This window comes from Elephantulus edwardii, unplaced genomic scaffold (genome assembly GCF_000299155.1).
Source record: "Elephantulus edwardii isolate Elephantulus edwardi_28Jun2011 unplaced genomic scaffold, EleEdw1.0 scaffold00003, whole genome shotgun sequence".
NCBI classification, from domain to species: Eukaryota; Metazoa; Chordata; class Mammalia; order Macroscelidea; family Macroscelididae; genus Elephantulus; species Elephantulus edwardii.
The window spans coordinates 41,071,389-41,096,289 of NW_006399753.1; positions in this window are offsets into that span (position 1 = coordinate 41,071,389).

The window sequence follows — 24,901 nt, forward strand, 5'->3', positions numbered from 1 at the left end:
TCATGGTCTTTACGATCATTTGCTATGCATCTCAGAGCTGGACAATAAGGATGGCAGCAAAAGAAGAATTGATGCTTTGACCTGTGGTGTTGGAGAAGAGCATAGACTATCCCATGGACTGAAAAAAGAACAATTATGTCTTGTAGAGAGCACAACCAGAGTGCTCTTTGGAGGCAAAGATGATGAGGCTTTGCCTCACGTACTTTGGTAATGTAGCTAGGAGAGGGACAGGATTCTTGGAAGAGTAAAGGGTTGGCAACGGAGAGGAATACCCTCCAACAGGTGGATTGACACAATGACTGCCACAAGGGGCTCTAAGGTGTCAGGAAGTGTAAGGACGGCACAGGGAAGGACAGGGCCAAGATCTGTTATTCATAAGGTTGCTATAGGTCATACTCAACTCAATGGCACCTAACAATGACAACTTAGTAAACCATGTATGCAGTCTTCCTGGGGCCTGCTGTGCAGAGATTCTTCTAAGGCCATCTTGACATTTACTGGTAAACATATGTTCACAAACCATATTCTTGTATCTCGGTTGCCAGGTAATGGTGGATAAAGTCTCACAAAAAGTTACTGCTCAAAATCATATACTTAGTTCATAGGAAGGCAGGAAGGATGCCTATAATAAATTTTAATTTTAAAAAGAAACTTTGACTTAGACCTAGGGCAGTCATCTTTAAGCACGCTAAGAATCTCAGTTTTTGAATACCTTCATACAGCCAATAGTAACTAATTGGCCTCTTGAGTAAAGGACTTTAAATTTTTGCAAACATTTGCAAGACCTTTTTCTTAGAATAACTTAGAAATAATCATTATTGCAACCTTTGCTGTTATTGCCTGCTGAGAAAGCAATTTCAGACTTTTATTGAATTTAAACATACCATTCTCAAACATTCTGCAAACACATTGAAAACCTATGATTATAAACTGCTTCTCTCAAAGTTAATAAGCATTCAAAGTAAAGTAAATTAATAATAAAGTAGCCTAATGCAGAGGGTTCTTTGAAAAAAAAAAAAAACACCACACATGGAAACCAGATCGTACAGACAGAAGACTGTCCACACCAAGTATCTAGGCCTGGAGCTCTTTCATATACTCTCTCCTGTTTCACACTGCAAGTCATTCCTGATGCTATTATTAATCCCAATCTCACTTTCAAATCAGCTGTCCTTATATGACATTTATATCCCCTTGGATTATTGCATCAGCCTCAAATGTTGTTGTTGTTGTTATGTGCCATCAAGTCGTTTCCGACTCATAGCAACCCTATGCACAAGAGCCCTAAACCCTGCTCTATCCTGCGCCAACCGCTGTGTTTTAATGCCATGTAAATTTGACCCCAAAGGCTTAGAATTCTTCTGATTTATCAAATAACTTTTAATTCTGTATATACATTTGGCTAGGTTTTTAATTGATGTTCATATGTATAATATGACAAACTGCAAGAGTAGATTGAGGAGAGTCTCCTATGTCAACATTTGGAGTCCAGAAAAATTAGCCAAGAAGGTTGTTTATTTGTAATAAAAGCTCTTTAGTAGAAAACTGGTGAGTTCAATTAAATTGCATCATCCCTCTTCTATATAGCAGAAATATGACTTGAACTACTGATAAATATATAGAAAAATAGATAGTCGGCCTTTTGAAATATAGAGATCAAAGGAAATATTATAACTGTATAACTGAACAGTCAAAATTAGAATACAGTATTTCTTCAGGACTTTTTGCTTTTATAGATTGTTTACTGTGAAAATTGGTATGCAATTTATCTGTTATCACACAGAACTGTTAATGATATTATAGAAAGTATTACTGCTCAACACAGAGTCCTAGATTTCCATGTTAAAATGTTACTAATGAGATAACTCTTTTGTTTTGTTTTGTTTTTCTTTTTTTATTTTATTCTGATTTATTTACAAAGTTTGAATACATTGTTTTTCACAAAAGATCCTTCCCATTTCCTTGATCCCACCCACCCATCAAATTGTGCAACCCTATGATTAACACCCTACCCACCCACCCACCCCTCCTCACCCCTCTATTTCTACCACCTTATAAAACCATTATTGTAGAATGAGTATGAAATAATAATTCTTTATTTCATTTTTTGTTTAATAAAGATTTTGTGCTACTACCAATACCTCTCTAATTGTTAAGTCATTACTTACTTATTACTGACCTTCCAATAGGTTTTCAGAGTCTGTAAATCACAGTCTGCCCATCTTTCTTCTGGAACTAGTCAATTCATACTAATGTAAGAGAGGAACCGCCTTTGAGTTAGCTTGGAAATCTGTACTCTTGCTTGTTTTTCAGTGTTCTAATTAGTGCAGGATTTTTGTCAGTGTGCTGTTCTTGTGGGTTTCTGTGATGCTGAAAAATGTGTCACTGGTATTTCAAGTGCCAGAGGGGCCACCATGGTGGACAGGTTTTAGTGGAGTTCCAAGATTAAGAAAGACTAGAAAGAAAAGATTGGCCATCTACTTCTGAAATACAAGCCTCTGAAAGTCCTATGAACAATAGAGGAACACAAATAGATACAGTATTTAAGGTAGAGTCCAGATTGGCAGTTAGTCAAAATGAACAAAAACAGCTGCAAATATTTTTTCCATTTCAAAATTTTACACATACAATTTAGTGATATTAATTTTACTCAATGCATTATGCCACAATCATCATCCAGTTCTAGTATCCTTTAATGTTTGGAACATTGAATGTATGTATTATGAATGCTAGAAAAGTGGAAGTTATGAAAAATGAAGTGGAACCCATGAACATTAACTTTCTAGGCATTAGTGAGATAATATGGACTGGCTTTGGCCACTTTGAATTAGACAATTACATTATATAGCATGCTGGGAATGAAAGAGTAAGAATAGTGTTGTATTCATAGTTAAAAAGACAATTTCAAGTTCAATCCTGAAGTACAATGGTGTGAGTGACATTATCCATACATGTACAAACACCTCTTGATAAGACTAATATTCAAATATACACTTCTACAGCTGAAGCCAAAGAGGAGGAAATTAAAAAATTTTATCAAATTTTACAGCTTGAAATTTACCAGACATGCAATCAAGATGTGTTAATAACAACTGGTGATTGGAATGCAAAAGGTGGAAACAATGAAGAAGGAAGGGTAGTTGGAAAGTACGGACTTGGTTTCAGAAACGAAGATTGAAATAGAAGAATTGAATTTTGAATGTTCAATGATTTAATCATTGTTAATGGATGGTGAAGAGATTGAGATTGTACACAGATTTAGTTTGCTTGGCTCCACAGTCAACAGTCTTGGCAACAGCAGCCAGGAAATTAAAAGGCGCATTACCATAGGAAAGTCTGCTGTTAGGGACCTCTCCAAAGTACTGAAGAGCAATGGTGTCTCTCTGGAGACTAAGGTACCTCTGATACAGGCCATGGTCTTTGCAATCACTTGTTATGCATCAGAGAGTTGGACAATGACTGGGGAGGACAGAAGGAGAATTGATGCCTTTGAGCTGTGGTGCTGGAGAAGAGTATTGAGAGTACCATGGACTGCTAGGAAAACAAACAGATTTGTCCTGGAAACAGTTAAACCGGATGGCTGCTTGGAGGCAAGGATTCTGAGGCTCCATCTAACATACTTTGGACATGTTGTGAGGAGAGACGGGTCCTTGGAGAGGGACATCATGCTTGGGAGGGTGGAGGGACTGCGCAGCAGGGGAAGGCTTTCTATGAGGTGGATTGATTCAGTGACTGGGATAATTGGGATGTGAGTGTCAGAGACAGTGCGATTGGCACAGGACAGAGCAGAGTTTAGGGATGTTGTACATAGGGTCGCTATGAGTCGCAAGTGACTTGATGGCACATAACAACAACAACAACAATATCTTTAAAAAAAATACAAATGACAACTTTACACAAGGACCTCACTAGATGGACTGCATAGGATTTAGATTGAGCTTCTACAACAATTTCTTCCACAGATGCAGTCAATGTCATCAGTCAAAACCAGACCAGGTGTTGACTGTGGAATATACTATCAATTACTCACATGCAAGTTTAAATTGAAGCTGAAGAAAATTGAAACAAGTCCATAAGAACCCAAATATAATCTTGATTCTATCCCACCTCAATTTAAAAATAATCTTAAAAACAGGTTAGAAGTACTGAACAACAATGACTAAAGACCAGGTGAGCTGGGGGATAAGATTATGGATATTATCTATGAGGAAAGCAAAAAATCATTAAAAAGACAGAGGAGAAAGAAAAGATGAAAATGGATGTCAGAAGAAAACCTGAGAACCTTTTCTGGTTCTTGAGCATGATGATTGGATGTTCATGCTTTTGTATGACATGTGCTATCCTTTAAACCTTGTCATGACATGGGCCCATTACCTATCTGACGTGAGAAGGGGTGGGGGGGGGGGGGTTGGTGGGGAAGAGACACTCTGAAAATTGTGTTGGAGTTTTAAGAAACCAAAACAAAGAGAAGAGATTCTGAAATATGAGACCTGGACAAAGCAGCAGCTCAGGAAGATAAAGTAAACTACTATAAAAGAATGTGCAAAGACCTAGAAATTTCAGAATAAAAAGGGAAGAATTCACTAGGCATTTCTCAAGCTGAAGAAATTGAAAAACGAATTCAAGCTTTAAGTTGCAATATTACAGACAAAGTGTTGAATGATCCAAGAAACATCAAAAGTAGATGGAGGGAATACATGATCACTGTACCAAAAAGAATTGTCTAACACTGAAATATCTCAAGAAGTGCTATACGATCAAGAGTCAATGATAATAAATGAAGAATTTCAAGCTGCACTGAAAAAATTGGCAAAAAATAAGGCCCCAGGAATTGATGGTATAGCAGTTGACATGTTTCAAATTAGAGATGCAGCCCTGGATGTGCTCACCAGTCTATCCCAGGAAATTTGGAGTACAACTGTTGGGGCAACTGACTGGAAAATATTAATGTTTATATCCCCAATATAGTACTCATCCTTCAGGGCCAGAGATTTCTATGACAAGGGTTGTATCTTGTTGATCACTAAGAAACTGTTAGTACTGAGGCGTTGTATCTTGTTAATTGAGAAGCTCTCTGGACCAAAGGACTGTGCTTACTGTAAACCTCCATTGTAGCCTGTTAATTTTTCTAATAAGCTCCATAATCATAACTTTAATTCTATGAAGGCTGGGTGGTCACTGCAATAAATTTTGGACCAGTAAGTAGGTGCAGGAACGTAGGAGAATATGGCTTTACTCAGGGGAATTAGCTTTGTTTTATGGATATTGTTTTGGGGAGCACTTCCCCCTTGTGGAGTTAGTAGAAGTCAAACTCAGCCATCCTCACACTGCCTTTGCTATAATTTCAGTATGCTATACAATTCTCGAGCTGATAAAATGAAAATGTCAAGCATCTGGTTGTAGAGTGGAAGCTATACTTTGTGCTGTGATGCCCTGTGTGCCACTGTCAAACTGGAAGTTATGTCACTAGTAGTTTAAATACCAGCAGGGTCTGCCAGAGTGGACAGGTTTCAGCAGAGCTTCCAGTCAAGGATAGACTAGGAAGTAACACTGTTAATGTACTTCTGAAATAGTAATAAAACCAGAGCTTCTGACATCGTGCCAGAAGACAAGACTTTTAGATCGGAAGGCACTCAAAATATGACTGGGAGAGAGCTCCCTCCTCATAACGGTGACTACTTTAATGACGCAGATGGAACAAAGCCCTCCGTCAATAAAAGACCTTTATTTGCTGATGTGTCATGACTCAAAATGAGGAGAAAATGCTGTAAGCATACATTAAAAATAAAAAAATGTAGAATACATGAAGTCTGAATCTAGGAAAATAGGAAGTTATTACAAAATTAAATGGAATACAGAGATCAATATCCTAGACATTAGCGGGATGAATGAACTGGTATTAACCATTTTAAATTGAACTATAAAAAAAAAAGACAAAATGAAGAGGAATAACATCACTTCTGTCAACAAAAGAACACTTAAGTATCTACCCTGAAGTAGTTTTAGAGAATAGGATTTTACTTTTTTTTACTTGACAGGGACCTCTAGAGTTAGAATCAATATCTACAATAATTTATGGTATTTTTCTTGTATTCCTTTCTCACTTAATATAAAATATTTGAAAACAAAGACTTTATAATTCATTTTTATGTTAGTCAGTTTATGGCAAATGATTTTCAATAAATATATTGACAAAATTAAATTAAAAGAAGGTAAGAATTAAATACATTTCCCCAATTAGTTTTCCTTTTAAATTTTACCGTTTAAATGCGTGTCTGAAAAATTTACAGGTTAAATAGTACCAGCATTTTCATGTTATTTTAAAAACAGTTGTTTTTAAACTCAACTCACTCAATGTCATCAAGTCGGAACCAATTTACAACTGATGCTACAGCAAGCTTTCAGAGACTATAAATTAAATGGGAGGTGATTGCCTATTTTTTCCCCTCGAAGCAACTATTGGACTTGAATTGCCAGAGAGGTGGCCACCATTAGATTAGCAGCACAACTCTCTAAGCTCTGGGCCACCAGGGTTCTGTAGTTGTGACTGAATTAACTCCAACTCAAATGAACTGACTATGTCAGATTTGGCAGTTCAAACACCAAGACATGCCTCGGGGGAAAAAAGATCATAATTCTATAGAGTGCAGAGCTATTCTGAGATACATGGGTCTGCCATAAGTTAGGGTTGACTCAGATTCTTCTTGTTTAACTTCTATGTTGAGAAGAAAATTTTTATCATATGAGGCCTCTCTCTCAAGGATGCTACAATCCCAGTGGGCAGCATAAAAGGAAGGGAATTGTGTAAATATTTTAAGACATATTTTTCTGTACTTAGACAATAGGGTGAGGTTAATTATATTCAAGTTGTCATGGAAAAATATAGATTAAACACTATCTTTTAGGTTGACTAGATAGCACAACTCACTATTTTAATCCATCCTGTTAAGGGTCCTCCTCTTTTACACTAACCCTCCAATTTTCTAAACTTGATGTCTTTCTCCAAGGACTGGCCTCTCCTACCTTACCCAAAATAGATGAGATAAAGCTTGACCATTCTCGTTTCCAACGAGCACTCTGGTTTCACTTTCTCCAAAACAGATTCTAGGAATGAACATTCTGAAGAAAAAGCTGTAAAGTAAGTTTTAACAGTAATTCTTTCCCTAGAATTTTTTTCTTTTACCCCAAATCTCAAGATTAAACCACTCATTACTGAGAAGAGCTATGTTGTAGATTATTCATAACAGGTTTTCTAGCCATTGGCTTTGATTTTCACTGTGTAGCAGGATAACACTATGCAAAGGTTAGATGTTTCTGGCACATCAAAAGGATTGGATAACATGCTAACATTTTAAATAAAGTAAGTGGCACTTTTTCAGTAGAACATGCAAATAAGATACATAGAATACTAACATGAGATTGGTCAGTCTTGCCATCCCACATGATTAATTGAATAGGCTGAGGCAGAAAACAGGAATCTCTCTACCATCACAGAAGAAGAACCAAAGAATGCAGTACATCTTTTGGATCAGAGAGTCTTGTGTGAGACAGAAGAAGACCTAGACACTGGATGAGAACAAGACATAGACACCTAGATAGCAATCTGGATAGTAGCAGCAATGGTAGCAACAATGGTGACAGTGGTGGTGGTGGTGGTCGAGATAGCAGAGGTGGTGAAAAACCAAAGATTTGTGCTAGACAGCGCTGTACTAGGTCTACTAACCCACAGAGCTGGATCTGAGCACCTTCAGGCCTAGGCTTAGTGACAGAGTGGGGATTGTGTATAACTGCTTAGTAACACTTGCCTTACCAGTACAGAGCCCAGGACTGCAAACCATATGGTCAGAAAGAGGTTTACCTGGCAACATGGTTGAAAAGAGACTGCCTCAAATGAAGAATTAAATTCTGAATGTTTCTGACCTGAACTTTAGCTTTTTACTTCCTTAACAAACCTCGCAATCAAGAGCATTTTTTGTGAGTACTATGTTGCCATTGCAACAAATTGAGAAAACTAGGAGTAAAGTAGTGAGAACTACAGGAGGGATTGTTAGTATTAAAATTAGTAGAAGAATGTGTAAAGTGTGAGGGAGTTTCTGATATCATTGGGATATGGTTTGTGTTGTTGATGCAGTTGATATTGATTCTTTCCCTTGGAAGTTAGTTGAAGTTAGATACTCCCACCATGACCACACTTTCACAGTTGCAAATTTACTTGACAGAGTGTTGAAATTATCAAACAATATCCTTAATATAACATGTAAGCAATATTCTGCTGAAAATTCTCCAAAAATAGCTGGGGCAACACATCAACAGAAAACTGCCAGATGTGCAGGCTGGGTATAGGAGAGGATGTGGTACTAGGGATATTACAGCTACTGTTATATGGATCTTAGCAGAAAGAAGAGAGTACCAGAGAAATGTCTATCTGTGTTTCATTGGCAATGCAAAGGCGTTTCACTCTGTGGATCACAACAAGCTCTGGCTGCCTCTGAGGAGAATGGGAATCCCAGAACATTTGATTGTGCTTATGTAAAACCTATACTTGAACCAAGAGGCAGTCATTAGAACAGAGGAAGGAGACACTGCATGGTTCAATAACAGGAAGGGTGCCCACCAGGGCTGTATTCTGTCTTCATACCTTTTTAATCTCTATGCAGACCAGATCATCTGGGACTCTGGGCTATATGAGGAGGAATGTGGTATTAGGATTGGAGGAAGATTCATCAATAACCTACGTTATGCAGATGACACAACCCTGCTTGCTGAAACTGAGGAGGACCTGAGGTGTTAGCTGCAGAAGATCAAGGACTGCAGCTTTCAATATGGATTGAAGATCAACATCAAGAAAACAAAGATTCTCACCAATGGCCAATTGGCAGCAACAGTATAGATGATGAAGAGACTGAGATTGTTAACAGAGTTAGTTTGCATGGCTTTAAAATCAATAATCTTGGTACCAGAATCCAGAAAATCAAGAAACAAATTGCATTAGGAAAGTCAGCTGCCAGGAACCTCTCCAAAGTACTCAAGAGCAATGATATCAGGCTGGAGACTAAGGTGCACCTGATCCAGGCCATAGTCTTTGCAATTGCACACTATGCATCAAAGAGCTGGACAATGACTAGGGATGATAGAAAGAGAATTGATACCTTTTAGCTGTGGTGAGGGAGAAGTGTGTTGAATATAGCATGGACCACTAGAAGAACAAACAGCTTTGTCCTGGAGAGGGTGAAACCAGGCTGCTCCATGGAAGCAAGGATTTTGAAGCTTCTTCTGACATACTTTTGGCATGCTGCAAGGAGGGGTTAGTCCTTAGAGAGGGACATCATGGTTGGGAGGGCGGTGGGACAGCACAAGATAGGAAGATCGTTGATAAGATGGATTGATTCAATGACTGGGTTAATGGCAGTAGGTGTGTCAGTGAGGTTGACACAGGATAGAGCAGGGTTTAGTTCTCTTGTATATAGATAGGGTTGCTATGAGTTGCTATCAACACAATGGCACATAACACCACCACTGAAATATATCATAGAACATGTTATTAAGTTATCCGTTTCACATTTATATCCAAGATAAATCCGATAGCCAGTGAGTTCATTTAAAATCAATTATTTGATTTACATTTTTATGAGCTTAACCTAGAGTCATTTTGCTATTTTTCCAAATAATGCATTCACTAAATCATAAGAAACTTTTCCTGTCCAATTACTCTTTCAATCACTTAAAAATACAACAGAATATAATTATGTAATTATACGTTCTTAAAATAGAGATGCGTAGTTTTTTAAATATTAAATTAGTTCTGCTGTTATTGTGTACCATCCCTAGCCCTAAGAGAGATGCAAATTAAAACAACTATGAGATATCATCTCACCTCAGTCAAAATAGTAAAATTTAACAGAACAGCAAGCAACAAATGCTGGCGAGGTTGTGGAGAAACTGGAACCCTGATTCACTGTTGGTGGGAGTGTAAAATGGTGCAACCCCTGCGGAAAGCAGTATGGTGCTTTCTCAAAAAGTTGCAAATAGAGATACCATTTGACCCAGCAATTCCACTACTAGGAATATACCCTGAAGAGACCATAGCTGACATCCAAGTAGATATATGCACACCCATGTTTATTGCAGCTTTGTTCACAATAGCAAGGAGTTGGAAACAACCGAAGTGCCCATCAACAAACGAATGGCTAGAGAAGCTGTAGTATATTCGCACAATGGAATACTATGCTGCATTGAAAAACAAGGAACTCATGCAATATTATTCAAAATGGTTGACTCTGGAGAACATTATGCTGAGTGAAATATCCCAGTCACAAAAGGACAAATATTACATGATGCCACTGTTGTAGAATGGGACTAACCTCGGGGTTGGGGTGAGACTGAGTTAAGATGGGTTCAATAATGTATATTGCACTGAAACAGAAGAGGGAGAAAACTGTTTAAAAGAGATATGTGACTAGGTATTTCTGTCATCACAGGAGTCTAGAGCAATGGATCCATGGTGGAGGGTTTGTAAAACAATGAAAGAATCTTTTCTTTTACTTTTCCATAATTTTTGACTCATGTACTTATAACTTGTTAATTAAATTTGTGTCTTCTAGGTTGCAACCCCCCCATGATACATCTTCAAGGATATGAACACGTACGGCTAAGCACAATTAACAACAGTGCATCTAAATTCCAAAATCAATCTCCATAATAGTCTATGTGTTTCCTACTGCCAAAGGGGCCCTTTAGAGTAGTGAGAGAAGATCTTCACTCTGAAACCCACAGCGTCCCTTTTCAGCAGGAAGTAGCTAAGAGAATACGCCATCCCCTTTTCCTTATGACTCAGGGTGAAGTCTCTCTCAGGGAGGAGTGATAGGGAATGGCAAAGGACACACTGACAAAGGAGATTAATCAGAACTGACTTTGACAAGCACTGTGGCAATTGGACAATTAAAACAGACATTCGGATGGGGGGGAAGAAGAACAAACGGGGAAGGAGTGTAGAGAGAATGGTGCAGCAATGAAGGAATGAAAACCCAAAATCCCTGTAAATGTTCGTTAAAACTAATAAAATTTAATTTAAAAAAAAAGAAGTGACCAATAGCTGACCCTCCAGCAAGTTTTCAGAGGCAGATAATCGTACAGGAGGAGATTATCCATCCTTCTCCCACAGAGCAGCTGGTGGATTCAAACTGCGTGCCTTCAGGATTGCAGCACATCTTCTTACCACTAGGCCCCAGAATTTTTCAGCTATCAGGAAATCAAAAGATAAATTGCATTGGGGAAGTCTGCTGGCAGGGACCTCTCCAAAGTGCTAGAGAACAATGATGTCAGTCTAGAGACTAAGGTACACCTGCTGCAATTACTTGACAATTACTAGCTATGCATCAGAGAGCTGGACAATGACTAAAGATGACAGAAGAAGAATCAACACCTTTGAGTTGTGGTGCTGGATAAAAAATACTGAACATCCTATGGACTTCCAAGAGAACAAATAGGTCTGTCTTGGAGAGGGTAAAACCAAGTTTTCCTTTAAAGGCTAGGAACTTGAAGCTCTGTTTCACATACTTCAGGCACATGGCCAGGAGGAAACAGGTCCTTGGAGAAGGACATAATATTTGGAAGGGTGAAGGGACAATGCAGGACAGGAAGGTCTCAGATTAGGTGGATTGGCACAGGAAATGGGATACTGAAAGTAAGAGTGTCAGAGTCAATAAGACTGGCTCAGGATAGGGCAAGGTTCAGCGCTATTGTACATAGGGTCATGTGAGTCACAAGCAAATTGATGACACAACATATTAGTTCAAACAGAAGATATGCACTAGAAATGTATTTATTGCATGTCAATAAGCCCTGTGAAAGTAAAATAATTTCTAATCGTTTAACAAAAGCTCTGGTAACCTAATGACAAGAAGCTGCACTGCAATCCCAAAGGCCTCCAGCTGCTCCAGAAGGATGGGCAATCTCCTCCTGTGCAATTAACTGCCTCTGAAAACCCATCAGAGGGTCAGCTATGGATCAATTCCAACTCAACAATACACAATAACAACAATCATATAACAAAAGTATTGTTTTCCATTTAGCAATATAATCTTAGAAAAGGGTCTTATAAAAGTTTACAGAGTCCTCCTAGGCCTCCAGAATAACTGAATCACAAAATGGGCAAAAGACAGAGGAAGACATTTGGATGGCCTACAGACACATGAAGAAATGCTCAAAATCACTGGCAACAAGGGAGATACAAATCAAAACCACAATGAGATACCATCTCACCCCAGTAGCAGTGTCAAAGTTTAGGAGGGCAGCAAGCAATAAATATTGGAAAGGATATAGAGAGGTGGAAATTTTCATACACTATTGGTGCGATTATAAAATGGTACAACCGCTCTGGAAGGCAGTTTGGTATTTCCTCAAAAATTTGAACACAGAAACTCTGTATGACCTAGCTATTCCACGACTAGGAATATATCCCAAGGAAAAGATAACTGAGACACCAACGGAGATCTGCACACCAATATTCATAGCAGTGTTATTCACTATCACAAGAACATGTAAAGAACTCAAATGTCCAGTCACAACTGAATTGATTGATAAATTGTTGTACATGCACACAATGTAATGTTATGCAGCATTTACAAGCAACAATTTCAAAAAATACTACATAACTTGGGAGAGACTGGAGAGCATGATGCTGAGTGAACTAACTCAGTAGTCTCATAAGGACAAATATTGCATAAGAACGTTACTGTAAAAATAGATAGATAACTAGTAAAGCATAGGGACCCACGGGGGAAAGGGGTGCAAGCAGAGGGGTAAGGATAGGTAGGGGCAAAACCACAGGGTTGTGCAGTTTGGTGAGTGAAGGGAGTGAGGGAGGGCAGCAGATGAGAAGAATTCAGCAGGGGCCTGAAAAGACAGGTAATGATGGGCAAGGTCCAATGATGATAAATTTTATAAAACATAATGCATGGGAATGAGTGTATGAAACACAGTGTGAGTAAAGAATATTATGAAAAACAATGTATATGAACTCTGTAAGCAAACAAATATAAAATAAAAGGAAAAAAGATTTTCTTTTCTCTTGTAATCTAAATAAGATGGAAGAAACAAAGCAATGTTTCTCCATTCTATTATCATAATTTGCAGGTTGTTTAAAAATCTATCTATTGGCAACTGACCTGTTTACTTGATGGGCAGAGTTGAGGCCCAACTGCACAGATTGACTATAATTGCCTCACTGTATGAAATGCATTGCCTTGTTTTGATTAATATTCTTTGATGTAAAAGTAGTTACTATTGGCAATTCCTTATTGTTATACATCTTAAAATCTTTTCATGAAAGTAAATGTATCCTTGTAAAGAAAAACAATTTTAAGTAATAATTCCTTGTAAATTTAATTCTAGAAACACATATCATCAAAGCTATAAAATAAAAACTCCTTAAAATAATTTTTCAATATACAAAGATGGCAGAATTTGTAGTTTTTGAATTAAATTAGCATATTATTTATATTGTTAGGTGCTATTGGGTCCTGTGTGACTCATAGCAACCCTATGAACAAAAGATATGAACCCCATTCTAGCCTGTACCATCTCACACTTTCTAAAACACAAAACCCTATTGCAGTAGTCATTATGTCAATCCACTAAGTTGAGGGTCTCCCTCTCCTTTGATGACCCTCCACTTTTCCAAGCATTATGTCCTTCTCCAATGAATACCTCTCCTACCAACATGTACAAAGTATGTGAGGTGAAGCCTCACCATTCTTGCCTCCAAGAGCACTCTGGCTGAACCCTCTCCAAGACCTCTCTACTTGTTCTCTTGGCAGTTCATGGAATGTTCAGTCAGGCACCATCAAATCTCCTCCCACTTATCGTGACAGTGTGGACAGAATAACAGAACTCTGCCTAGTTCCACACCATCCTCTTAACTTCTGCTGTTTGTGAGCTTATTAATACAGTCACCAAATGAACCCATTGCTTTGAGGATCTTCTTTTTCATTAATGTTCAAGTTGATGTTCTTCCCCAGGGACTGGCCCTTCCTGATAACATGCCCCAAGTATGTGAGACATCTCACCATTATCACTTCTTTTTTTTTATTGGGAAAAACATATTGGGGGTACAAGGAGGTGAGAGTTGGGGGCAGAAGGGTGAGGATGGGCCAGGATGCAGCTGCAGAGCTGCACAGTTTGGTCAGTGCGGGGAGCAGGTGAAGGAAATGATGAGGGTCCAGTGGGGACCAGATGCTACAGAGGAGTGACAAGCATTTTCCAATGGTAATTAAACCATCTTATTGATTTGGGAATTGGATGCCGACTCTCTGGCTTCTTCATGCTGAACAGGGGCGTAGATGTAAAGGAGGGAAGGGAGGACGCTTTATCACCTTACTGGTGGTCTTGGGTTAAAGCTGCTTGCCTTCTTGCTCTGTTAGAAGATATTTTCCTGTCATTTACTCCCCTCTGGACTGCAAAGTGTTTTCCCAGGTGGGTCCAGTGGGGATGGCTGATTGAACCCAGAGGCTTCATCCTCCTTTGCTTTCTTAGCTGGCAGTTGTATTTCCTTTTTGTCACTGGCACTGGGTTCAGGGTCAATTCTGGAGTAAAACTCAGTGTTAAGGTTACCTATAGGAAAGGGAGCAAACCTAGAGAGAACAAACTTGTGAGTCACAAATAGAAGGGCTTTGAGGGTGTTGCTTTCAGGTTTACTGGGGGGGAAGGTGGCAGAAAGTGGCCTAGGTAACATTCTCTGGATACTCTAGGCATTCATTTTTTTTCCCCTTCCCCACCCAGGGGTCAGATGGCACAATCTGGGGACTGAGGGGCTCACCCTGAGGGCCGCGACGGCTCACCCCGAGCTGAGGGCCAAGGGCAGCCCACCCCGTCACCATTATCACTGCTAACGAAAGAATCTTTAATCATCAGAAACAAATTTGTTTTGGTTTCTGTATAGTGAATGGAAAGGAATAGAGTACTGTCTTTCCTGTATCATAAAATCTTAAGTTTTAATAAATTTTAAAAGTTCCTAAGAAGATATGGAAAATAAGTATAAGAAATTTTGTACTCAGCAGAATTTGAGCAATTTTTATTTAAATAATACTTAAAGTCCATATTATCAGTAGTTTTCACTTTAATGCCTCCTCTGTGATTTACAGCCTCAGAAATCGATGGAAGGGTCAGCTATGAGGTGGATCCAACTCACCCACTATGAGAGAGAAGGGGGGAGGGAGAGGTTTCTGTTCTGTAGGACCTGGTAAGGGTGGAAGTCCGTGAGGAAGTGACACTAGCCCTAAAGGTCCACTGGAATCTTTGCCATTGTCTAGAGACATTTTTAGGAAGTTCTGATGGTCTAGTGGGTAAAGAGCTGTTCAGCCAATTCAAGGGCATGTGGTCCAAATGCATGAGCTGTTACACAGGAGAAACAAGATCAAGCTCCTCCCATGTGATTTCCTGCCTCTAAACACCTAGTGAAGAGTCAGCTCTGAGTGGGTTCCAACATGGATTAGGAATGAGGGAAAGTTTAGAATTCGGGTTCTCATTCTGTTCCATTAATAGCTGTATCAGTAATAAATAACTGTGAAAATCCCTTTATTTTTTCCATTTCATTTGCAAAATATAAAATGAGAATAATCTCTGCTTATTGCATGGATTACTTTGAGGATCAAATGAGATATTGTGTTGAACACACTTTGTAAACTGTAAGCTAATTAAATTGACCTGAAGAATTTTTCTGAGTAGGAGGAAGATATAGACCCAAAGTAGGAGTAAAATGCTAAAAAAAGGTTAGAGCATCTGATTCAGCTTTCTAAAAATAACAAGACTACTTAATCTGACTTGTGCTTCAGAATTTTTTCTTTGGTGTTCCTCAAAATTTCTTTCTTCCAAATATTTTCATTTTAGCCGTTTTTACTTTAAGTCACTGTATGATACAGAAATATCTTGCTCCTGACTTATTTCTGGAGAACCCCAGTGATACAGTGTTTTAAGAGCTGAGGGAGAAAAAGTGCAACAGTGAATGACTGGAAATACAAAATCTCTGTAAATATTCATCAAAATTAATAAAAATTTTTAAAAATAGTTGAGCTGAGCACAAAGTCAGTAGTTCAGATTTACCAGTTGCTCCTGTAAAGATTTACTCGGTCTTTGTTGTTGTTGTTAGGTGCTGTCAAGTAGACAAACATTTCTAGTGACTCTATAAACAACAGAACTGAACCTTGTCCTATTCGTCATCATCCTTATGATCTCTAATACCCTTAAGCCCATGATTACCATCATTGTGTCAATCCACGTGGTTGAGGGTCTTCCTCTCTTTCTCGGACCCTCTACCTTTCCAGCATGATTCTTTTTTTTCTTTTCACTTTCTTTTCATTTTATTTTATTATTTTGTGTGTGTGTGTGTGTGTGTGTGTGTGTGTGTGTACAGTCATATCATATCTGACTGGTACAGGAGGAGATTGCCCCTCCTTCTTCTATGGCAGAGCATCTGGTGGATTTGAACCGCGCACCTCTGAGATTGTAGTCCAGCATGATTCTTTTTTGAAGGGCTGGTCCTTCCTGCCAACATGCCCAAAGAATGGTGTGAAAACCCGATAGGGATGCTGTAGTCTGCCCCAAAGGGCCACTATACATTATCATTAACTCAGTGGTAAATTTGATGAATCACTTCTATATCGTACATCCTCAAATATTAGCTGGCATCAAAATGACCAGGACCAGTTGTACAGAAATTACTGAGGTCCAGTGAGTTTCTCATTTTCCAATAAATTCCCAAGTAATGCTGATGATGTTAATCTGGAAAGGCGAACACATTTTAAGAACTAGGTTCTACCCTATTATTAACTACAAGACAGAAGAGAGTAGTTAGAATTGCTAATTTCTAATTGTCTTTGGCAAGCTCTGGCCTATGCACATTTCAGTGGCTTACTGCCAAGCCTTCTAACTTAAGAAAGTGCTTCTATTTTCCTAACAAGTAAATTCATCTCCTTTATTACCTTAATTCTTTGCCCTACAAAGGCCTGTCTTCTTTTCTATTCTTATTGGTGTTAAAAATTTTATAATTTTAATGTTGAGAATAGCTCTGGATTGCTCTTAGTTGAGACCACTCTAGTTATCATTATGACAGAGTACACACTTGATTCAAACAAAGACTAGATATTTTAATATAATTTACATAAAGGATAGTTTTGCTATTCAAGGGTACTGTTTAAATCAGGTATTATTGTATTATTAAAAAGTAAAATTATGAAAAGTAGAAGCAGATATTATCTAAAACTTGCATTTGAAATATTTTTGGAAGTGTGGCTCCTGAACTATTTACCTGAGACTAAATTGGGCTGTTTTTAAAATGCAGTTCCTTAACTCTGATAAGGTCTGGTGGCCTAGTCCACAGGAAATTGCACTTGTAACCCAAAAGTGGCACTTCTGGCACTTTGAATCCACTAGCAGCTGCAATAGAGAAATATTGGCAATTTACTGCCTTCTGAAAATCCACTGAAGCCAGGAGTTAGTTCCAACTTGATGGTAATGAGCTGGAGAGTTGAGACTGATCTCGGAAACTATGAAGTTAAAAAGAAACTATTCAAAAAAATCTTGTCATGCAGTGGCATGTAGAGCAACTTGATTGTTCTACATGTGGATTCAACATCAAGAGATTTTGGAAGCGTCATTTTTGTTTCCTGGGCAGCTACTAATTGTTGGTCCAGAAATTTAAAAAAAAAAAAAAAAGTTCAGTCCCACAAGGATAAACATTGTATAAAACCATTATTGTAGAATGAGTATAAGGATCCAGGAGGGGTGGGAGAGGCTGGAAACAGAGGAATGTGGATGTGCATGAGGAGGGGGGATTAATCATTGGATTGTACAATTTGATGGGTTGGGGGTAAGGGAAATTGAGATAATTTGTTTGAATTTGTATTTGAATTTTACAAAGAAACTAATAGAAAACAAAACCCCAAAATGTTTAAAAAACTATTCACATGATCTAGGAGATTACTTACATGGTCTAGGAAGGTGAGGCAAAAAGTCAAAAGAACCAGATTACACAATCTAAAGAACTGAGAAAGTAAGAAGGAGAAATCAAAGGAACCTGCTTATGCACGCTCACACATTCTAGCTCATATATACTTACTGACCTGCACCTAGTGACACGTTTGTTATACACAAATTCATTAAAAAAACTTCAGCATAAGGGGTGTCATCTTAGAAACTCAGAACTCAGCGTTTTTCAGAAGACAAACAAGACTAGACGAAACAAGGTCACACACATAAACAGCAAGGAGTCGCCTAACTGAACAGTGATCTAAAGATAGTAATTCAAATAAGGGAGCAAGACTCAAACCAGAGCCCAGAGTGACCACTGTATACACCAAAATTCCATAGCCAGCTGCATCTGATTCCATCTTGAAACAGCATGCACAAAGAAGAGTCGCAGCCATCAAATTAAAGCTGTGCAAACATCACACTTCCCTTGACTCTTAAAAAATACCCCTCCCTTTGAGAAGCAGCCCTAGAAAAGCTCTGAGCACTTGCTTCTGAGAGGCACACATGTTCATCCCAGTCCCTGACTGCAGACTGTTGTTTTCGTTTTTCTCTAATAAATCTAAACCTTCTTCTACCCCCTCAAGGTTCTCCTATTCTCTAATGAATCTGTATCTTTCCTTCTGTGAAGTGGTCGGACATTCTAGTTAATTTTTTTTTTGCCAGTTAAGATGTTTTTTATTTGTACAATCAAGTAAGACTACTTATATCAACCACACCCCTTAAATCACAGATATCTGTTATCATTTTAAATGTTTTTATTTCCACCACTCATCTGTTAGTTTTTTGTACGTAATACTACAAGGTAAGCTGCAGATATTTAAAATATCATTTGGGCCACTCATGGCACAAAGGTTTCACAGGAGCTTTCAGACCTAGGCAGGCGAGGAAAGAATATAGCACAAAGATTCCCTCTTAATTATCTAGTGGTTTTTTAAAATTTGTATTTGCATTTTGTAAATAAACTAGTAGAAAAATTTAAAAAAATAAAATATATAGTTGTTGTTAGGTGGTCTTGAGTCAGTTCCAACTCAAAAATTGATCTAGTTTGAAATGTCATCCCCAAATACTGTTGTTGTAATTGCTGTCAAGTTGGTCACTCCAACTCATAGTGATTAAATAGGTAGTGATGCAATGTCAAATTATGTTGTGATCCCCATTGATCTCACAAGTTTAACAGTTATAACAGGATTGAGAATAGGATGTTTAATCCTATCACAGTCCTGATATGATTTCATGTAAGAAATGTTTCTCTGGAACATGGCCTATAACATCTTTTATTCAAAAGACATAAAAAGGGAGATAAGTGAAAAAGAGTGAGAGGGAAGATAATCTTGGTAAGAGTAAGAAAAAATCACAAGGAATAGAGGAATTGTGTCCTTTGTACCAAAATCCCCATGCTGAGAAACTCCTTGACTTAGAAGAGAAAGACAGAAAAATCTTCCAAGGACACCGAAGGGACCAAGACTTTCCTCTAGGGGGAAAAAAAGCCTTCTGATGGACAATCTCCTGTGCAATTAACTACCTCTGAAAGCCTTCCAGAGGTCAGCTATGGGTCACTTCTGACTCAACAATAAACAACAACAACATGAGAGAACTTTGGATTTGAATTCATAGCCTTCTAGAGCATAAGACAAATTTCTGTTTGTTAAAGCCATCAGTTTGTGGTTTCTAATAATTATTTAGACTAACTTTTCAGCAACAATGCTACCTTACAAATAGTGAAGCTTGAGTATTTGATACTGTAGTGAGTGTCAGCTGCCCTCTCACATTCACTCTGTAAAAGCAAAATTAAGAGATCTGTTGAAATTGCAGAGACAATCTAGACCTTAAAAAGACATTCAAATTCACAGAATGAAAATGACCACCCTACTAGACAATAAAGAATTGACTGAAAGACAATGATGGGAATCAAAGCCAGGCTATCTGAAAGTGGAGGCTAGCAAAGATAGGTGGATAACAAGGGAGGGGATGGGATTGTATGATTGCTTAAGAGTGTGTGCTCATCAGTTTATTACCGCATCATCATGGGATAAGGAGCTTTGGTGGTCTAGTCCATAGTGGAAGCAGAGCTGGTAACCCAAACACCATGTTCCAAATGCCATGTCTCTCTGGTGGTCTGATTTCACAAGCAGCTCTGCAGGAAAAAGATGAACAATCTCCTCCAATGTCTGGGAAACCAGTGGAGTGTCAGCTATGAGTTGGTTTGTACTCAAGAGCAATGAAAGGTGAGACCAAGGTGTCCTGGGGAGATTTGATGGCATAATATGCTATGGGTTGGTTCCAACTTGACAGTACACAACAACAACAAGGTATGTATATGCTAACTTGTTTATTGTTTGCTATTATTGGTACAGCACTGATCTGTTAGTTTGCTGTAACTTGTGGATCTCTGTGATGCTCAAAGCTATGCCTCTGGTGTTTCAAATGCCAGCAGGAGCACCTATGGTGAAGTGGTTTCAACAGAGCTCCAAGATTAAGATAGACTGGGAAGCAAGACTGGCCATCCCCTTTTGAAATGACAAGACTTCGAAAGCCCTATAAACAATAGAGGAGCACAGGTAGCTATAGTAACAGAGGTAGAACCCAGACAAGAAGTCACCAAAAAATGAAGAGGAACGGCTGCAAAAAACCATTAGTAATGGACCATGGAATGTATGAAGTAGGAATGTAGGAAAACTGGAATTTGTAAAAAAGTAAATGAAGCACATAAAGATTCTAGGCATTGGTGAGCTGAAGTGGACTGGCATTTGCCACTTTGAAGCAGATGATCATAAGATCTACTTTGTCAGCAATAAAACATTGAAGAAGGATGGTGCTGCATTCATAGTTAAAAAAAAATCAAGATCTATCCTGAAGTACAATGCGGTGAGTGATAAGATATTACACATACATGTACAATGAATACCTGTTAATACAACTGTTATTCAAATATACGCTCAAACAATTAAGCCAAAAAGGGAGAAACTAAAGAATTCTACCAACTTTTACAGTCTGAAACTGACCAAAGATGCAGTCAAGATGCATAAATAATAATTGGTGATTGGAATGCAAAAGTTGGAAACAAAGTAGAGGGAACATTGTGTGTTGTATGCTGTTGAGTCAGAATCAGCTGACCTTCCACTTGCTTCAGAGGCAGTAAGTCACACAGGAGGCATTGCCCATCCTTCACCCATGGAACAGTTGGTGGATTTAACCTGTGTTGTGCGTTTGGGATTGTAGAGCAGCTTCTCACCATTAAATTACCAGAGGCTTGGTGACAGGAATGAGGTGGAAAATTAAGTAATTACGTTTTGCCCATTCAGTGATTTATTCATTGCGAACACCTTTTTAAAAAAACACAGATGGCAAATTTACAAAGGGTCCTCACCTGACGCACAGGAATCAGACTAACTACATCTCTGGGGGGGGGGGGGGGAATCATTGGAGAAATGCAGTATCAGCAATCAAAACTAGGTCAGATGCTGACTGTGGAACAGACCACCAATTACTCGCTTGAAAGTTCAAATTGAAGTTGAAGATAATTAAGGCAAGTCCTCAGAACTAAAATAGGAACTTGAGTCTGTCCCACCTGAATTTAAAAGTCATCTCAAGACAAAGTTTGAGACATTGAGCACTAATGATCAAAGAGCAGACGAATTGTATGACATAAAAAATATAAACCATAAAGAATACAAAATGTCATTACAAAAACAGAGAAATAAAAGACCAAAATCGGTGTTAGAAGAGACTCTTAAAATTGAACTAAGGCATCAAGAAGCCAAAACAAAGTGAAGTAAGGCCAAAGCAAAGGAGATAAAGAGAAGATTTCAAAATTCATCATTAGAAGACAAAGTATTTTAAAGGAAAATGCAAACAGCTGGAGTTGGAGAATAAAAAGGAAAGAACGTGCTCAACTTTTCTAAAGCTAAAAGAACTGGAAAAACCAATTCAATCTTCAAGTTTCAATGCAGAGAGATGCTATGGGCAAACTCTTGAATGATTCAAGAAGCATCAAGAGAAGATACAGCATTATTGAACCAAAATGTATTGGTTGACTAAAATATTTCAAGAAGTAGCATATAAGTCAATGGTGACGAGAGTTGAAGCTACTTTGAAGGCGTTGGAAAAGTAAAAGGACCCAGGAATTTATGATATATCAACTGACATGTTTCAGCTAACAGATGCAATCTTTGATGGGCTCATCAGTCTGTGGTAGGAAATTTGAAAGACCTGGCCATATGGCTGGAAGACATTCATTCCCATTACCAAGAAAGAAAATCCAACAGAAAGTGGAAATTATTGAACAATATCATTAATATCACATGCAAGCAAAATATTACTGAAAATTATCCAAAAACAGGTAGAATGGAATATTTAAAGAGAACTTGTAGAAGTTTAAGCTGGGTTTAGAAGAGGCCATGGCATCAGAGATACCATTGTTAATGTCAGATGGATCCTGGCTGAAAGCAGAGAATACCAGAAGAATGTTTATTCATACTTTATTGCCTATGCAAAGGCATTTGACTGTTCATCATAAAAAATAATGGCTAACATTGAGAAGAATAGATATCCAAAAAACTTAATTGTTCTCATACAAAACCTATACCTAGAGCAAGAGGGTGCTGTCAGAACAGAAGGGAACACTGCATGGTTTAAAATCAGGAAAGGTGTGTGTCAGGGTTGTTTCCTTTCTCTTTATACCTGTTCAATCTGCATGCTGAGCAAATCATTCAAAAAGCTGGACTCTGAAGATGAAAGTGACATCAGGATTGGAGGAATAGTCAATAATCTACATTATGCTGTTGACACAATCGTGCTTGCTTAAATTGAGAAAGACTTGAAACACTTGCTGCAAAAGGTAGACTATAACTTTCAATATAAATAACATCTCAACATCAGAAAATAAACATTTTCAACACTGAACCAATAGTCAAGGCTATGCTGTTGCTGTTGTTGTTGTTGTTACGTGCCATCAAGTCTCCTGCAATTCATAGCGACCCTATGTACAACAGCCCTAAACCCTGCTCTATCCATTGCCAATCCTATCATCTCTTTCACACCTACCCCATTACCCCAGTCACTGAATCAATCCATCTCATTAAGGATCTTCCTCTCTTGCGCTGTCCCTCTCCAAGGACTGGTCCCACCTTGCAACGTGTCCAAAGTATGTCAAATGAAGCTTCAGAATCCTTGACTCCAAGAAGCAGCCTGGTCTCATCCTCTCTAGGACAAACCTGTTTTTTCTCCTAGCAGTGCATGGTCTATTCAATACTCTTCTCCAGAACCACAGCTCAAAGGCATCAGTTTTCCTGTCATCCCTAGTCACTATCCAGCTCTCTGATGAATAGAAAGCAATTGCGAAGACTATTGCCTGGACCATGCGCACCTTAGTCTCCAAACTGACATCATTGCTCTTCAGTATTTTGGAGAGGTCTCTGACAGCAGACTTTCAAAAAGCAATTAGTCTTTTAATTTCTTGGCCGCTGATACCAAGAGTATTGACTGTGGAGCCAAGCAAACTAAAGCTGTTAACAATCTCAGTCTCTTCACTCTCTATCATGATGCTATCAATATGTCCAGTGGTGAGAATCTTCATTTTCTTGATGCTGAGCGTCAATCCATATTGAAGGTTGTTGTCCTTGACCTTCTGCAGCAAGCGCTTTAGGTCCTCCTCAGTTTTAGTAAGCAAGGTTGCATCATCTGTATAACACAGATTTTTGATGAGTCTTCCTTCAATCCTGATGCCACATTTCTCCTCATTTATCTGAGAGTCCAGCCTCTCAGATAATCTGTTCTACATAGAGATTGAAAAGATATGAAGATAGGACACATCCCTGGTGTACGCCCTTCCCAATTTTGAACCATGCAGTGTTTCCTTGCTCTGTTCTAAAGACTGCCTCCTGGCCCAAGTATAGGTTTCACATAAGCACAATCAAGTGTTCTGAGATTCTCATTCTTTTCAAAGTCAACCACAGTTTGTTGTGATCCACACAGTCAAATGCCTTTGTACAGTCAATGAAACACAGATAGACATTTCTTTGGTACCCCTGCTTTCAGCCAAAATGCATCTAACATTAGCTATAATATCCTTAATACCACAGCTATGATAGATGACTAAAAGAATGAAGCTGTCAACAGTTTTATTTGAATCCACAATAAACACTCTTGGTACCAACAATCAGGAGATCATGAGACGAAGTCTATGGGGCAAGTCTGCTGTCAGGATCCTCTCCAAATTACTGAGGAATAATGATGTAAGTTTGAAGACTAAGTTGTGCATATTTCAGGCCACTGTCTTTTTTTTATTACTTGCTATGCATTTGAGCACAGGAGAGGAAGACCCTCAGTGAGATGGGTTGATTCAGTCACTGGGGTAATGGAGATAGGTGTGTTGGAGACAAAGATTGGCAAGGGATAGACTTCAGTTTGGGGCTGTTGTACATAGAATCGCTAAGAGTCGCAGGTGACTCAACAGCACAAAACAACAAAAACCACATGCATCTGAGAGCTGCACAACAAATAATTATGACAGAAGAATTGATACATTTGAACTATGATATTAGAGGAGAGTAATGAATATCCCATAAACAGCCCAAAGAATAAACAGTTACGTTTTGATAAAAGTGTAGCCAGAGTGCTCCTTAAAAACAAGGATGGTCTGCCTTCCCCCAACCCCTGCCCATCTTCAGCCCTGTGCTTCCACCCTCCCCACAAATAGGGTCACACAGATTGCTTGAAGGAAGCTGGGGTGAAGGAAATTAAAAAGATCCAGTGTGATAAACAATGTATACAAGCCTTGTAAATAGAACAGTATAATATTTTTCAAGTTTTAAAAATAAAAATAATATAAAATAGAATGTATATGAATGATTATATGAAACATTCCAATGTTAATGAA